The 14,484-nt window shown below is 50.4% G+C and overlaps 3 long non-coding RNA genes across 8 annotated transcripts; 2 read left to right on the forward strand and 1 right to left on the reverse strand.

Annotated features, from left to right (window-relative positions):
- Positions 1-1,017: 1,017 nt before the first annotated feature.
- Positions 1,018-6,468, reverse strand: LOC140618724 (uncharacterized). Of its 6 annotated transcripts, none has more exons than XR_012018802.1 (5): positions 5,671-6,460; positions 5,298-5,488; positions 4,844-4,985; positions 4,088-4,289; positions 1,018-3,110 (listed from the first exon to the last, which is right to left on the reverse strand). It is a non-coding gene; the product is annotated as an uncharacterized lncRNA (long non-coding RNA). The 6 variants fall into 6 exon arrangements; XR_012018800.1 differs by having other exon boundaries at positions 4,844-5,028; XR_012018803.1 differs by lacking the exon at positions 4,844-4,985.
- On the forward strand, positions 5,929-7,110 carry LOC140618725 (uncharacterized). Its single transcript, XR_012018804.1, has 2 exons — positions 5,929-6,214; positions 6,773-7,110. It is a non-coding gene; the product is annotated as an uncharacterized lncRNA (long non-coding RNA).
- Positions 7,111-8,680: 1,570 nt separating this feature from the next.
- LOC140618726 (uncharacterized) lies at positions 8,681-11,699 on the forward strand. The gene is made up of 5 exons (XR_012018805.1): positions 8,681-9,232; positions 9,878-10,009; positions 10,098-10,198; positions 11,026-11,190; positions 11,379-11,699. It is a non-coding gene; the product is annotated as an uncharacterized lncRNA (long non-coding RNA).
- The last annotated feature ends 2,785 nt before the right edge of the window (positions 11,700-14,484 follow it).

Here is a 14,484-nt window from a genome sequence, read left to right on the forward strand (position 1 = left end):
GCAGATGGACAGTCATCACCCAGCCACCATGCTGGGAAGAACGGCGCGCTCCGAGAGCTCACAGAGGGGCAGCTACCTCGGCTCTGGGGAGGTCAGAGGAGGTTTCCTGGAGGAAGGGTCGCTCAGCTGAGACCTTGTGGGGAGATGGCTGAAGATTCCCTGGCCGAAGTCTTGATCCCTGTCCTGGGTTGGATGGTGTCCCTCCAAACTTCATGTCCTTCCCTGAACCTTCGAATGTGACTTTGCTGGGCAGTGGGGTCACTGCAGATGCAGAGTTAAGACGGGGTCACACTGGAGCAGGCCAGGCCCTGAATGCAATGCGTCTGGTGTTCCCCCAGGAAGAGGGGAAGAGACACGGAGACGTGGAGACAGGGGGGTAAGGAGGCCCTGTGACAGTGGAGGCAGAGATGGGGGTGAGGGTGCCACGAGCCAAGGAGCGCCGAGGGTGCCGGCCACCCCCTGAAGGTCAGAGGTGGGCGTGGAACCCATCCTGGCCCAGAGCCCTCAGAGGGAGCCGGGTCCCCTGGGCGCGTTGGTTTTGGGCTTGTAGCCTCCAGAGCCGTGAGGGGATGCAGGTCAGCTGGGTCGGGCCCTCAGCTGTGGTATCCATTATGGCTGCCCTGAGAAACTAATACAGGTGGGAGTCCTGATTCTGTGTCCCGCGTATCACCTGCCCGGTACCTTCTTCAGATGGATGGGAGGCAACCAGCCATCAGTAAGGATGTTGATGTTGACAAGGAAGTGCTTCCTAACTGGGCTACGTTACCTCTACTCAGGGTCCCTGTCTCTCCTTCTCAGTTTGGCCACATCCCTCTTTCTCTGGCAATATGACTGATTCATCACAGTGGGTTCCCACTCCCTACCACACACACACACACACACACACACACGCATGCATGCACACACCCACACCCACACGCCATTTTACTTCTAATACTCTGATCAACAGTCTCCAACTATTCGCCAGAATATTCCCGGGGGAATAAAACCTTGGGAAAGGCCAACAATGCCACAGAGTGATGTAAAGAAATGATTTATCAATCCAGTGGCTTAAACAAGACACCGTGGGCCCAGTTGTACAAACATCCGGAAGGTCAGTTCCATGTGAGTTAATCCTGAGGAGACGGTAAATCGTGGGTCTTAGAAAATGATGTTATAGATCTTGGGGCGAGGTGCCTCTGCAGCTCCAGACACTCAGAGCTTCTCCAATTGCCCTGTCCTCAGGCCACTGTTGTGTCCAGCCCCAAAGGGTAACTCTTACTTTGCAGAGCTCTTCACGGTGGGTTTGGCAGCAGTGGGTCTAACAAATTCAGTCTGGTGGTTTGAGGGATCTCCATTTCTGGGGTCCACATGAACTTTTAACTTTTCAGATTCCTGCGCTGACCCCACAGGTCAAGAAGGGAGCCACTTCGAGATGCACAGGACAAGGAAGAACAGAGAGAGGTGCTGAGGTCCAGCCCCTTGGTGAGGCTGAGCACGTAGACACAGATGCACCTACGGGCACGGTTTTTGCCATTAGCTGCAATCCCACCCCTGAAAGTTTTAGTAGACCAGTTCATGTTACCTTGAAGACCTAGGGGTTTCTTGTAACTATGGAAACATAAATCTAGGCATGAAGAAGCCAGGGGGGAAAACTGCTAGTGTTGCCTTGACAACAGATAAAAACCCAAGTCTTTGTTGTTAGTAGAGATAATGCACCTGCAATCTTTTAAATTCATTTACTTGTGGGGAAAAAAAGCTAGAGTAGGCTTGAGTGCCTTCCAGAAGCAGATGATTGGTGAAAGTCTTGACTGGGGAGGGGGCATCTTTTCAAGGTTTCCTCTGCTGAGTGGCAGGGGGTCAAGATCTTTCTTACGAACGGCTGAGAGGTTTGCGAGAGTCTGCACAAAGGGCTAGCGTCCTCTTGTCCTCTTGCCCTAACACCACCCCCAGGCCCCCGCCGGTCTTCACTCTGGGGGTTATTACAGTGGATGACCTCTGCTCCTGTTCTGTTCTCCACTTCCCAGAGGACGCGGAGGGGACGTGACTTCTTGCCAGGAGCAGAGATCTCATTGTTATCTGCACACTCAAGGGCCCGTTCTCCCTCTGAAGTCCTGCCCTTGTGAGAAAGGGTGTGAAATGTCAAGATATGCTACTTCCTGCGACACGAGCCCCTCTGAGGTCATCTCAGGGCTTCTGCAACCCAGGAAAGATCATCCTGAGCCGGCCGCTAAGTGCCCGTAAGTGGGCATAGCTCTGGGCCACGTTCCAGAGAAGTTACTTTCCTTCCGGAACATCCTCGGAGGATGTTGGGCATCCATGTGGCATGAGGCTTTCCGAGTTGGTGCTCAGATGCAATCTGCATGAAGAGGGTCCTCAAGCCAACTTCAGGGGACTGATAAGAGGCTTTCTGTTCTAGCCGGAAGAACAGTCATGTTGGATCTTCTCGATGCTGGAGTGCCAGCTCTCTGTGGGGGCAGATGCCACCGACGGATGAAAGGGGAAGTGGATCACGGGCTTGTTGAAAGTCATTACGTTGCCAAGTGCGGGATTTGGACCCCTCTTCAGTCTAGAGGACATTGAGTAAAACAAGAAGCACACACTAAAATATTTATGACATGGGCGATGAGAAGGGGGCTTGGAGAGGCTTCCCATCCGGCCAGCCCTGATCCCAGCCTGGTCTCTGACAGCGATGCCTTTCAACGATGATTTTAACCCAACGTGTTGGCACGTAGAGAACAGTATGTTGAGAAATACCGAGAAGGTGATTAACGGCAGCACTCTTGTATGGGCCGAAGGTCGGTCTCGGGGCTCAGGCTTTCTCCCTGTAGCCTGAGAAGTGGACTGCCCACTCTTGGGGCACTTCAAGGAAACTCAGTGTGGGGAACCTGGATTACCCAGAGTTACAGGTTCAAGGACCACTTGTTAGAAAGGTAAAGGAGCATTTTTAAGTAGATTTCATTCATCTGGCTGCTGTCGACAGCCTTTTCTGTGCAGGAAACACTTTGCTGGGGATGTGGTCAGGGCCAAGGTAGGAACTTGGGAGATAAGTATCTTGGCTGTTCTACAGTCACAACGTCATTCACAAATGTGGAGACTTCACAACTGTTATTATAAAACGTGAAGTATACCTGTAGCACCAAACAAACAAACAAACACGCAGAAACAAACCAGTAAATCCCCCGGGGTGGAAAGGCTCTAAACCAGGTTAAAAGCAACAACTTGCTGAAATAGCCAATAATACCCTCTCTGACCCCGGAGGCCCCCGAGCCTCAGACTTCCCTTATCAGCCCAATTTCCTCATATTAAATTTAGACAAAAATAGGACATCGTCATGGAAAATCAGCACATTTGTGAATTATAAAATGATCTGAAAGTGTTAAAAACACAGGAGATAAATCAATTTTGACACCTCGCTTTTTGGTTGACTTCATAGCCGTTGAACTTGCTGAGCTGAAGTACATTTCATAAGAAGCTGCTTTATTAATAAAGATCAGACTAGGATTTCTCTTATTACGTCTGGGATAAGAATCGAAGCCGGGCAGGGGTTATTTTGGGTGACAATTTCCAGCTGCTGCTTTCCACACGAGTGAAATAATGTAAATTAATCGTCACTGCCCCTGGATGCATTGTGCAAGTTCCCTTAAAAAAATAATAATAAAAAGAAAGTGTCCAGAAAGCCCCATCAATCATCTATCTTCGACTTTTTCCCTCCGCACACTGTCACGACTCCACACTATGACATTCGTTTTCACTCCTGTTTAAAGCAACCACCTTGTAAAGAATAGGTTTTCAAACCGGGGATTAGGGAATTGATTATGTGGTGACATGGTGCTCCTGACATTTCATGGAGTGGGAGGAAAGCGGGAATTTTAAAGTGGATGAATCACCAGGGGATTCAAGCTGCAGCGCATGGCTTATTCTGAAATGCGACACTGCGCGTCTGCTTTTTGAAGGCCAAATGGTGGAGAAAAACTTATTTCAGTGACTCATAGGGAGCAGGGAGCGGGAGATGGGTGATGGGTGACTGAGCCGGTGGATCCCCACTCTGAGAAGGGGGTTAGCTCTCTCCTGGCCTCTGAGGGGCTCTCGGGAGAAGCCATCTCACCTCCGGCGTGGCCCTGCCCAGTGTCTCCTCCGCCGGAGCCGACAGGATAGTCTTCAAGTTGAGAAGAGAGATTGCTTTCTCACAATCTTTTGGTCACTAGCTCCATTTCTAAGTACTTGCTAGGTACAGTGGAAGATGTTGGGGTTCCTACATTGGGGCCATGACGTCTCACGAATCAAGTGGTATTTGGAAGGATCTTGTCCTTGATCGGAGGGACAGAGATGAGGCTGCCGATATCCCTTAAAGCCCCAACCCGATCACATCTGAGCTCACCTGCTTGAGCCTGACCTTAAGCCCTGACTTGATGAATCCCTTTTGAAGTAAGCCTAGTCTGGGGAGCCTTTGGTCACTTACTACCCAGAGAATCTTGAGGCATGGGAGGCTAATGTTTGTTGTCAGGGCAGCCCTAGGTGCATGGTGAGCGCTCATTAGAAGGGGATTTTCACCACCTGTTGGGCTGTTGGGGAACCCCACGTGTGTCGTGATCCTTCATTCTGGACCACTCTGGAGCACAGCTTCCTTCACCAGCCCCAGGTGAGACGCAGAATCCTGCAGCAAAGTGGAAAGCTGCTTCTGCTTTCCTGGGCTAAGATTGGGCAAGCTGAGATTTCTAGAGTTTGCTTTTTAAAATAGTTTTGATAGAGCTCTGAAGGCTGCCAGGGGTTCACAGGGGAAAAGGTTTTACCCAATGAGAAACCACTCTGTTGCTCTTGCTAAATTGACCCAGCATGGGTTCCTACCAGCATGGGTTCCTACCTCTTGGCTGCGGGTGGCTGGTTGGGGTCTGCCACAGTCACCTGTTGATTTTGGCTGTTCAGCACTCACGTCTGTTTTCTGAGGGCGGGATCTCTCTTTTCTGCTGGGACATACTATTCTTTGCCCATGTGGATCAAGCAAACTGATAATGTGCACAGATGGAAGCCACACTAGAGCTAAGATGCCTGTGGGGAGGGGAGTCCAGGGCTGTTTCTAGGGGGGCTGGCAGACTTGGGCATTCCAAGAAATCCATTTCCTCTGTGCCGAGCCTGATTCTTGGCTATCAATGCCACGAGGTGGTGTCTGAATCTCTCCACAAGAAATGTGGAGGGATGTGTGGTAGATTGTTCACAAAAATGGTCACAATTCTCCACCTCTCCCCTCCACCCACCCACATTCTTTGTGATGTGGTTTTTCAGCCCCTCCCATCAAAAGGCAGAGTCTATTGCTTTACCCCTTGAGTCTGGCCTGGATTAAGTCTTGCTTTGGCCAATGGAGTGTGATGGAAGTGATCTCATGCCAGTTCCAAACCTAGGCCTTGGGAGTTTTTGTAGGCTTCTGGTCTCTCCCTCTGTGTCTCCTTCCACCTCAAAAGCCTGCTGTGTCCTTGTGAAAAAGCCTAGGTTCATTGAAGGATGGGGAACCCTGAAGAAGAGAGCCTGGTTGTCCTATCTGAGGCTATCCTTAAACAGTCTATGGCCAGATGACCCCTAGATAAGTTCGAGAGGTCAGCCAAGACAAGTAGGCTGGGTACCACCCCTCCCCCCTGCAGCTTCCTGCAGACGTGAGAGGGAGCCTGGCTGAGACAGGAACAACCCTCAACTGACCTTTAGAGCAATGACAAATGCCTGATGCTTCAAGCCACCAAGTTGTAGGGTTGTTTGTTACGCAGCAAACACTAACTGCTACAGATGTCATTGGTTAGGTTTGCTAGGCACTAAACTGGTTGCTGTGGTAAAAAGTAGTCTAACCCTAATTTATCTCCACACGTCCCACGAAGCTTTGGGAGGTCACTGACTTTGAAAATGCAAGGTATTCTTGTTGCTATGGATACCCCCATTGAGACATCAGAGTGCAAAGAGAGAAACCTAGTGTTGCCTTGACAACAGGTTTGAAAATCTGAGTCTGGTAAGGCAAAGACTAGGGGGAGAAATGAGGGAAAATAGGAAGAAGCAGGAAAGGGGGGAAATTAAGCTGGCAAAGCTTTCCCCCAAACCACAACTTGCCTCTATGTAGTTGTCAGTCTATTAGAAGCAAGCACTGCTGAATGGGGGGCTATAAAGTGAGCAACAGGAGGCTCTTCTCTTTTCATGGCCCATTCCTGCAGCAGGAGGAAATTGCACAGCCAAGGAGCAGCATGCAGCACCGTCAGTAAGTGCTGCCTTCAAGAGTTTGCAATTTGCTCTCAACCAAGTTTCATTCCAGGAATTAGAGTTTGCCCAAGCTGGAAGGGGTCGTAGAGCATCTGCTCCCTTGCTCATTCTCTCTTCCTGCAGAGAGGGAAACTGAGGCTCACAGAGGGTAAACGCCTGCTCCAGGTTACACATGATGCTGGGATTTTGGTCCTGGTGCAGTGGGTGACTGCTCCAGCCCAGGAGCCAGTCAGCTCTGGGTACATGTCCTTGTGACACTGTTTACTAGCTTTGTGATGCCACATAAACCGGTGACCTCCTAGACCCTTTCTATGAGAGGTCAGCCTCAAAGGTGGGGGTAACCAGTGAGCTCATGCATGAAAAGCACGGTGTCCAGCCTGCAATGAGTTTGCAATAAGCAGCTTGCTCTTATTTTTACTATAATCATGTTACCCTGTCTCTACTCTTCCGAGTCATGGAAGGAACGCTGGGGAGGCCCACCAGGACCCCAACTCTTCCCCCGGAAGGCTTGATGGTGCGTGTTATGATGCCCACTGTCTTCATCTGTCTCTTGCAGCTGGATGTCACAGCTGGTAATCTTCCAAGAAGCTTCCATGTCCTCCTCACAGGCAGGCAGGAGGACGACACAGCTTCATTGTCTCACTGTGTCAAGGAGGACATCACCTGAAGTCCCCAGGAAGCTTCTGTGTGCCTGAGGGCTGAAGCCCAGCTCTCCTGGCACATCTCCATCCTCCCATATGCAGCTGCCCTGCAGAACCGAGCAGCCACACAGATGGCCCAGATGTGGGGTTTAACACAGAACAAGAGGAAGGCAGTTTGGGGCATCTGTTAATGAGAGAAAATCACCATGCATGGAAATCTTATGTATGGCAAATAAATGGTGGGCAAATACCACTTACATATTCAGAGGCACATCCTGTCCAACCTAAGCAATCCCAGCTAAGTAAGAGCTTGTTAAGGGATGAGGAGGGTCTCTCTGTATGGCCTGGTGTGATCATGGACAGGAGGGACCCTCAGAGGTCTAAGGAGATCGCCACTGGGTGGTGGGCAGGCTGAGCTGCTGTGGAAGCAGGGCTCGCCTGGTGTGCGGTGTTTGTGTGGAGGGTGGGTTTGCAGATCGTATCAGCAGCCCGTGTGCAGCACCCCAGCGTGGAGGGAGGGGCTAGAAGGCAGTGGTGGCACATGAGGGGGTCAAAGACAGGGTGGACATGGGAGGGAGTAGGCTCCCCAGTAATGCCTGGCAGGGCAGTGGGCTTCCCATAAGTGCTGGGGTCAGTAAGCAGCAAGCAGCAGAGAGATCTCGCTCTCCAACAAGTGTCTCTGACCTGGGCATTCACTCACCAGAGCACTTCTGGGTTCTGATCGGGCTTCTCACTCACAGAACATAAACCAGATTAAGAGGCTCTGCAGAGCATCTTTGAAGTGGGTGCCAGTTGAAAGGATATTGAAGGCTGACTTCTAACCAGCTTAGGCAGGGCACGCAAGAGCTGGCAACACAGACCTCCCTTGTGCCAGGAGCGCGTGCCGTCCACTCCCCACGAAGGTCAGTGGTGTCGGCTCAGGTGTGGGAAGTGAGGAAGGGGAGCGAGTCTGCTGCAAAATAGTCTGTGTTGGTGGCAACGTCAGGAGGTCATCCAACAGCTCAGGAAAAATAAGCTTTCCTCCCATAGCTGTGCCTTTTGCTAAGGCCCCGAGGGGGAGGCAGACCCAGGGCTGTCTGTTTGTGTTCTATAACGTCAGCCTCCAGGTCATCGCTCAGGCCCCATCGGCAAAGAAAAATGGTTTCTGTGTCGGTGGCCTTGTCTGGCCTCCAGTTCATACAGGCGGGCTGGAAACACAGCTGGGTACAGATTCTGATTTTGAATAAAATTGTCGCCTCTTTGTCCCTTGGCAACATCCTCCAATGCCATGTAGGGTTGTTTTTGTGTACCCGGCTCGCCATCTGTCTCAGGGTTAGCAATCCAACTTCTGTGATAATTCAGGCTCTACAGCCATGATTGGTACTTGATCTGGCTTTTATTGACTCTAAACCCACAGCTGGGGATTAGATGCAGCTCAGCCAGTGCTGCCCTGTGGTCAGAGACCTCCTTGGGTACAGCATGTCTGGAGGCATCCTCTTCTTCCACTGGGCTTCCCATCTGACCAAGGAGCATGGAGCTTAGAGTTAGAAGATGGGGCTCAAGTGAAGTCACCTCCCTCCAAACGTCAGCTTCCCCCCGTAGAAGGGGATGGCCCTCTTGTGAGGCTCTGTCTGGTGTGTAATGGCTGTCCCCATAGCTCACACTGCTCTCGACTGCTCCTCACCCTTGCTCCCTTGCTGGCAGAAGCTCTGTTGGGTGGGGGATGTGTTCCCATCCCCAGGCAGGGGTTAAACTCTGAGCAGAGTCCTTCGGCCTTGGCAGATCCCAGTCCTCTGACCAGGGCTAGCTTTTGGGGGAGCAAGCGTCCCGGGCCTGCCTGCTGAGGCACTAGATGATGTCTGCTGGGGGCTTCTGGAAAAGGCTCCTCTCAAAAACAGATGCAGGCAGACATGACTCTTTTCTTTGACTGGAGATTGTTGGGACTGGATGTGATGCCTGAGATGGCACCTGCCATCTCTTGACAGTGACAGCCCGAGGACGAAGCTAGTGCTCCAGGGATGCAAGATCAGAGGGAGGGAAAGAACTCAGGTCCCATTCAGGACCCTGGATTTGCCGTCCTTGGTCCTGGCCTGCTGTAGGGCCTCTCGGGACTCAAGATAACCCCAACACTAACTTACATTTCAGCTATCATGCAGGGCTTGACTGCTGCTCTTAATTGCAGATTGGTGCATTGTAAATGTCCTGGTTTTGTGAGAGGGGCTGCAGGTGATTCGTGCTCCCCACCCCAGAATCTGAGGAGCCCTTTGCATTTGCCCCCCAAGACAAAGTAAGAGGTATTGGTGTGAGGGGTCTGATGTGTCATCCCAGGTATGCCAAGGAGCTGGGGGACGGTCAGGAAGATGGAGGGCCGTGGCCATCATCTCCCGGAAAAAAATGTGAGTGAGCTGTTTATTAGTTTCTGCTTTCCCTAATCATTTTTCATCGACTCGCATTTGGGTACAGCATTGATTTTAATCTAAAGCCATGAGTGCAGTAAAATCTCATTAATTCAGGCCTCACCAATTTTGAAGTGATAATTTAAATTGGGGCCAGGCTGAGGGTTGGCTGGAGTGGGAGCAAGATGGAGAGCAAACTGTTTTTAAGGACTTTTGGCTCACTAGGTGGATGCAACAAGATGCTTCCAATTACAAATGAACCTTGTGTGTTCAAGTTCAGCAGGAACCGTACTTGAAAATCAATCCATCAACAAATATTTATTGAGTGTCCCTGATGCACATGTCCCTGGCTGGCATAACACACTTTGTTAGAAGTTACTTCTAATCATTACCTATGCTGAAAAGTAATGGATTTCTTTAGGAAATGCAATTTCTTAAGCGGTCTGTGTTCCCATCTCTAGCCACCTACCCCACGTGGGCGTGCGCACTTGGCTGCTGCCTGTGTACACTCTCCAGCCACGTTGATCCTCCTTCCCCACAAGCTGTTTATAACCTGATGTTACTCCTATCATCTTGAAAAACAGGGGTGAAATTTGACCCCATATCTTCTTTCACTGCCACCCCATTTCTCTGTTCTCCTTGAAGCTGCAACGTCTTCAAAGAGCCGACTGTTTCCCTTTGCACCTGGTCCTCCATCTTTCTTCAAACCCAGTGAAGTTCAGCCTTCATTGCACACCCGGAAGACATGGCTCCTTTCATGCTCCCTGGGAGCTTCAGGTGGGCCAACTCCATGGTCCACCCTCAGCCAGCAGCAGGATGTGGTCTAGTCCCCCCTCTTTCTGGAAATCTTTCCTTTGTCTTCTAGGGTCAGCTCTTTCTTAGTGGTCTACCAACCACACTGGTGGTTCTCAGTCTTCTCTGTTGGATTCTTCTCATCTGGTCTCTGGTGTTGACATCTCCCTCCTGGTGAGTACACTGTGCTGTGCACCCACAGTGACATAAGCATGGGAGACATTTGTTCATCATATCCAGCCTGAGCTAGATGCTGGGCATGCAGTATGAATAGGCCAGACGTGTCTTCTGCTGTCCTGGAGGCCTGCTGGCTACGTGTGTGTGCATAGGGTGTGCCTGTGTACATCTGTGTGTCAGGATGATAAGCAAGTAAACAGCTCCATGAAAAGATGGAGAGAGGGACAAGTGCCACGAAGAAAATAGGGTGATAGAACAGTTATAATAGTAGTCTTCAACACTGCAATTGCACTTTTTAATTAGGTGTAATTACATAAGGCACAGGTCAAACTATGTACAGATCTGAACTGCACAGATTGAACATGTTCACTTTGGTGAGCTTTGGCCAGTGTACGCAGCCGTATCACCGACACCCCTACCAGAAGACACTTCCACCATGTCCTTCCTCTGTCAGGCCTGGAAGTAGTCTTGTAGATAAAGAGTCAGAAGAGGCCTCTCTGACAAGGTGGCCTCTGAGATCCTGAGGAGGAGAAGGCAGTCGCCACAGGAGAGCCAGGCTGGACCGTGTCCTGATGTTGGGAAACCAAGGGGGCCATGTGGCTGTTGGGGAGCCGATGAACCGAAGCGAGAGCAAGGAGACCACATAAGGCCAGTGGCTACTGATGCACCTGGCCTTCAGTCCACCTGAGAGGTTGGTGGCCCCTGGGGTGTCCTGCAAAGGCAGAAGCAGGGTGACCAGGTAAGCAGTGATGCAGCTCGAACTGTGAAGGAGTAAGAAGTGGTCAGATTCTGGATGTATTTTCAACAACTTTTTATTTTGAAAGAATTTTAGGCTCACAAGAAGGTATGAAGATAGTAAAGAGAGTTCCTGTGGACCCTTCACCCTGCTTCCCCCAATGATGGCAACTTGTGGAGCCTATGATAGCATTCATCAAAACCAGGAGACTGACCTTTGAGCAAGGCCATCAACAGGCTGCAGCCACACGGAGGTATTGCCTGTGTTTGCACGCACTTGTGCATGCGTGTGTAGTTCTACCTCATTTCATCACACGTGGATTCATGTGGTTCTAACACTACCTCCCTGTCCTGCCCAGCAATTGCTGTGATTGAAGACGGAGGGCCGTTAGAATGCCAGGCAGCTTCGTGAGCTCGTTCCCTCCTTGTATTTTTCCGACAGGATGTGAACCATTATAGCTGTTGGACGATGTGTGGGTTTTGAAGTGTGAAAGGCCCCCTCAGTTTCCAGGATGCCCTGAACTGCTGAACTGTTTTGGCCCTGGCGCTCTGGGCAGTCACCTGATGCATCGCCTTCCATCCTACTCATGAGTGGGTGAGTGCCAGGAAATAAGTTTGGGGCCTTTGGCTCCTTTCCTCTGTTAATGCATGAGACAGGCTTCATAAACGTGCCCTGTGGACGTTTCTGTACTTGAGCCTCACCGAATGTACAAGAGCATCTTTGAAATGCAAGGTGCTTTCACGTGGACTTGTCAGTGGTGTTGGAAGCTACTGGTAGCAGGATTAACCCAGAAATAATAAATGCTTCAGATTCACATGGGTGGGGGAACATCCATGACTTTGGGGTTTTATGGGTTACGGTTGGTTCCTAGCAGGAGGTCCAGGGATTCACGGGTGGTTTTCCAAATCTCTGCTTTTGAGACGCGGGGCCCAGTGTCCTGTGTCTGACATTTACTCCTGGTGTGACAGAGGCTGTTACTCAGCTCTGGGTGCCACAGCTTCCTTGTCTGCCATGAGGACTGGAAACACTCTCTCTGGTTGTTGTGGGGCCCATAAGAAGTGAGTGTGAAAGTGTGTGGCGCACAGTAGGTGCTCAGCAAACATGAGCTTCTGAATGGGCTTCCTTTTAAAATGCTCTTTTCTGCAGGAGAGAGGGTAAAGAAATGCTACATTCCCAGGGCCAACCTGGCAGCAGCTTGGGGTGCTTCCCAGTCTGGGGTCAGTGGCGGAGGCTCCCTCCTCATGCTTAGCAATCTGATCATTGAGGCTCAAGGTCACCAGATACTTAACGTTCACCTCTAGCCAGAGCCTTGGTTTCTTCGGAAGGCAGGAACCACAGTTCCAATAACAAGGATGATTCATGCTGCTTATTCCCTCTGTGAAGTCCATGCCATCGGATGCTGTGCTCAGCCCCCACATGCATCAGCTCGGCATGAGGCAAGCACCGTCATATCTCACTGGACAGAAGAGGAGGTGGAGCCCATTGCTCTCTGACACACGGCCGGCCAGTTTATCTGGCTCCCGAAGCTTTGCCCTCCCCCCCACCCGCCGCCCCGGGCTTCCTGCTGCCCACTCTGCTCTACACTCTGCACAACGTCCCTAGTGGTGGCCCCCACCTGCTGGCTGTCCACTTCCCAGCCCTGTGCATGTACTCCTCTGGGCATCGGAGCAAAGAAGGGAGGTGTGCTCTGTGGCACGGGTGGGGCTTTGCCAGTGGGGTGAGGGTGAGGGGGCTGTGTGTGCAGCAGCAGGAGGTGTGAGGCCGCACGTGTTGCTGTGGGTAGGGACGGCCTTGCAGACTCCTTGCTCTCTGGGGCGTGAGGCAGATTTATCTCCCACCCAGGCATGGCAGGGGCCTTCAGAACGCCTGCATTCTTTGTGCCTCATTGAATTCGCTCTTTTTAAAATGGAAACCATTTTTATTGTACTTTTTTCTGATTATAAAAGTGATACATGATCATTGTAAAGAATTCAAACCACACAGGAAGGCAGGAAGATGAAAATTAAAATCCCTCCAGTTCCCTCCATGGAGTGGTAACATTGTGGTCGGTCTTCTGTGGCATCTCACTGCGCTACACACACAAACGCCCCACCATACAAGCAATTTAGCATAAATGGGAAGATCATAGTGTGCTGTTCTCTAACTTGCTATTTTTCCACCCAATGATGTGATAGAGACATCTAAGTCAAAAATGTAAAGTTATACCAGCATTTTAAATGACTGCACTGAATTTCATTGTGTGTCCCTTAATTTAGCTGGCTGATGTCTTTTGTTGGGGATTTAAGTATTTTTTTTGTTGTTGTTGGGGGGCATTTTCTTGTTTCGACAAACCACCTTGTATACACATATTGTGAATCTGTCTGATTACGTTGTTGGGCAAAAAAATTCCTAGATGATTAACCACTATGCCAATTGTGCCAAGCTGCACTTCACAAGAATTTGACTGTTGTATGTGCCCATCAGCGGGATAGGAGAATATCTGTCTCCATCACCTTTGGCAACTCAAGCGTTGCTAATACTTTACCATGTTGTGAGTTCATTTTCACTAGATCTTTTTTTTTCTTTATTTTTCTTTCTTTATTTTTTTCACTAGATCTTCTCTTGATGTTCTTCTCCAGGTGAAGAATCTTTTCATCCATTCCTTGGATATTTGCATATTTTCTGGAAATATTTTTGCCAACTTCGGGCTCATTGTTCCTTTCATACTTATTTGTAAACCACTGGATGGCTAAACTGGTGAATTCCCTCAAACCCTCTGCAAATCCTCCACTCCATCTCAAGTATGCCTTGACTGGGAGAAGGTGAGCCAGTTAGGGTGACACGCCTTACAGGCCCCAGTGAACCAGGCGAAAAACCCTGGTGCTTGGAGGTTCTGCTCTGCTGAGGTCCCCAGGGCCTGACAGGGGCCCCTTATGCTCCTAACCGCAGCTGGAAGCTTCTCAACTGATCTGTTAGGGCCTATTCAATCTCTCTTCCCACATGACTTCTGTGGGGTCACCTTGGGTTGTTGCTCTGTTTGTCTTTCCAGTAGGAAAACATACCTCACCTGTCAAGCTCTTGCCCAAAGTCAATTTTTAAGATGATTTAAAGCAATGTATGCTAACGCAGATCTGCACACAGGCACCTCCATGTAGAACCAGACAGCCCTGCCCATGGGCGGTCCAGGTGGCCCTATGTGTGGCTCGGTTTGACAGTTGCCAAGCAGGAAGAGAGAACCGAAAGCATCAGTTTATAGCTATGAATGCAGGGCTGGGTGCACAGCAGGGTAGACCAAGGCTGGGTGAGTGAGGGGTGAGCACGTGTCAGAGGCTGGGAGCTGGAGGAGACTTGAGAGCTTATCTCCCTTTGTTCTTTCATTGAAAGCTTGGAAAATGGGGCTGAGAGAGGAGGTAGGCTAGTGCCCAGGGCCCATGCTGGCGGAGACCTTACATCTCCTTCTCTTCCTTTAGGCTCTGCCTGACTTCCATTGTGCTTGTCCTTGGATTCCAGAGTTTACATGGTCACTGCAATGAATTGTGGCTCACAATCAGCAGGAAGATCGGGGCCC

Source organism: Canis lupus, chromosome 26, assembly GCF_048164855.1.
Source record: "Canis lupus baileyi chromosome 26, mCanLup2.hap1, whole genome shotgun sequence".
In the NCBI taxonomy this organism is placed as follows: Eukaryota; Metazoa; Chordata; class Mammalia; order Carnivora; family Canidae; genus Canis; species Canis lupus.